Source organism: Grammomys surdaster, unplaced genomic scaffold, assembly GCF_004785775.1.
Source record: "Grammomys surdaster isolate TR1022 unplaced genomic scaffold, NIH_TR_1.0 125603, whole genome shotgun sequence".
In the NCBI taxonomy this organism is placed as follows: domain Eukaryota; kingdom Metazoa; phylum Chordata; class Mammalia; order Rodentia; family Muridae; genus Grammomys; species Grammomys surdaster.
Window position 1 is genome coordinate 1338525 of NW_021620446.1, and position 3029 is coordinate 1341553.

Genomic DNA, 3029 nt, shown 5'->3' on the forward strand with positions numbered 1-3029 from the left:
GACTCACAGGGAGCGACAAGATTGGACATGTGGTCTTGTTGAAGGAAGCATGTCATGGGAGATGTACTCTGTGGTTTCTGGATATTCAAACCAGACCCAGTTTCTCTCTCTCTTCCTGCTACCTGCTGATCAAAATGTAGAACTCTCAGCTTCTTCTCCAGCATCATGTCTGCATGTATGCTACCTTATATCCCACCATAAGGATGATAGACGGAACCTCTGAACTATAAGCCAGCCCTAATTATTATAAGAGTTGCTGTGGTCATGGTGTCTCTTCACAGCAATAGAGACGCTAACAAAGACAGTGGGTATGGATCTCTGGGGCTCACTGCCCAGCTTAGCAGAACTGGTAAGATCCAGACTCAGGGAGAGATATCCTGTCTTAAGAGGTAAATAGGAGAGAAACCAAGGAAGACACCTAGCAATGGCCTCTGGCCTCTGCTTATACATATATCTGCATGTGCACATGTAGTTAGGCACATGTGTCACACACACACGCACACACACACACACACACACAAAGACAGTCAGGCTTAAGAGCACTAATTCTGCCACATTTGAACTAGGCCCAGCCCATATTTGAGAAGAATTGCTTCTATTGTTGACAAGCCTCTGCATCTGTGGCATTTTGTGGTAGCAGCCTTACCTGAGACGATCAGCAAAGAAGATGGTGCTATGCTCCCTTAATTTTCTCTGCTTTCTTCAGTTGCATGGGCAGGGGAGTTGCACAGTAAGGGCTGAATGGCTGTCACTGATGCTTCTGACTGTCAGCCATAGTGTTTGGTGGAGCTGTGCCAAGTAGGGCACTCTGCCCATTGGTCTGTGATCTGCTGGAAATGCAGTGTAGCCACAGGTGCTATCCTGGTGCACCCTTCCCCAACCAGAGGGAAGCAGACAAAACACAACAATAGGGTATTGGCTAGTGGCTTTATTAGATGTCTAAAAGGCAGAGATCAAGGTTCCTAGTGGCTGCATATTGAGTGGGTTGAGGAGGGTCCTTACTCCAGGGATAGCCCTGTGTTAAAAATGGCCAGGGATGGTTTACAGAGGTGGCAGGGGAGTCTGGAAGTTATTCTTCTTGAGGCCAAGGCCCATAACAACTAGACTTGTAAGAGTTGGCCAGGTAGCCCTGATAAGAGCCAAAGCAATGCTTTTAGCATTTGGACCAACAAGAAGCCAAAAGAAAATGTTCATGCTTGTGAAGGAAGAAGGATGAAAAAGATAGAGCTAGTAGTGGAGGAGACTGGCTTAGTGTGCTGGGAAACACAAGCAAAGTCTGGGCTAGAATTCCTAACAGGGGTTGTGCCTATCTGGCTATAGCCCTGCAAAGTCAAAAATTAGATCTTACATTGACAGCACGCTAGGGCATAGCAGCTTGACTGGCAACAGCAGGGTTTGCAATATCTGAACTAGCAGCATCAGGGCTTTTAACAGCTGGACTGGCAAGAGCAGGGCTTGCAGCAGCTGGACTGGCAGCAGCAAGGCTTGCAGCAGCTGGACTGACAGCAGCAGGGCTTGCAGCAGCTGGACTGGCAGCAGCAGGGCTTGCAGCAGCTGGACTGGCAGCAGCAGGGCTTGCAGCAGCTAGACTCACAGCAACTGGACTTGCAGCCCCCACAGGAGCCACAGCCCCCACAGGAGTCACAGCCTCCCTTGCAACCCCCACAGCTGGAGCAGGAACAGACAGGCACACAGCAGCACACAGGTTTGCAGCAGCTGGATCCACAGCCCCCACAGCTGGAGCCACAGCCCCCACAGCTGGAACAAGAACAGGTAGGGACACAGCAGCACACAGGCTTACAGCAACACACAGGCTGGCAGCAGCTGGAACCACAGCCCCCACCGCTGGAGCCACAGCCCCCACAGCTGGAACCAGAACAGGTAGGGACACAGCAGCATACAGGCTTACAGCAGCAAACAGGTTTGCAACAGCTGGAGCCACAGCCCCCACAGCCTGAGCCACAGCCCCCACAGCTGGAGCCACAGCCTCCTGAACAGCCACAGCAGCTCATGGTTCTGGTGTTTGGTTGAGGATGGAGTAGGTCAGAGGAGCAGGTGGAGAGGAAGTGTGCAGGTGTGGAGTCTCCTGAGCCTGGGCCTTTATATCCCTGTGCAGGTCAGGTGTGAGGCTGGCATGTGATTACTTCCTGGTTCCTGTTTGTGCCATTTTTAGGGCCACTTTCTCTTGTTTTCCTGCAGTTATCATCCCCTCATGCATCACCCATTGGTCTTTGGCTCTTTGTTGCCTGATAAGTTCAACTCTGGTGCTGAATTTGTGTCCAGAGTGGATCAAGGCTCCCAAAGGTCTAGCTCATTTAAATAAAATACATACTTATATTTGTCTGTATTTAAGTAATTATTTTTTTTCTTGTGTTAGTGCATGCAATGTGTATGTATGTATTTATGTATATATGTATGCATGTATGTATATATGTGTACATGTGTGCAAATGCATTCAGGTGTGCGCATGCTTGTGGTCGCCAGAAGCTACTCACAGGTGTCGTTCTCAATTACATTACTGCATATACCAAGTCAGTGTTTCCTGAAGCAACCAGAGTCTGCTATTCTGGCTAATGCATCTAGCCAGCTTGCTGGACATTCTCTGTCTGTGTCTGGCATGCTGGACTGTAGGTGGACGGCGGTGCTCACTCTGTAAAGTTCTCTCTGTCTTTCTGCCTCTCTCTCTCTCTCTCTCTCTCTCTCTCTCTCTCTCTCTCCCTCTCTCTCTCTGTCTCTGTGTGTGTGTGTCTCCTCCCCCTCCCCTGTGTGTGTATGTGTGCGTGTATGAAGATGTGTGTGTGTGTGTGTGTGCGCACACATGTATGTGGAAGCCAGAGGTCAACCTGGGTATCATTCATCAGGAGCTATCCACCTTGTTTATGAGGCAGGGTCTCCCACTGGCCTGGGACTCTCCTGTTAAGCTAGGCTAGTTGAATGAGATCTTGCTGCCTCCACCTTTCCAGTGTTATAGTTAAATGTCACCATGCTAGGCTTTTAGGGTGGTTTGGGGGAATAAACTTAGGTCCTCA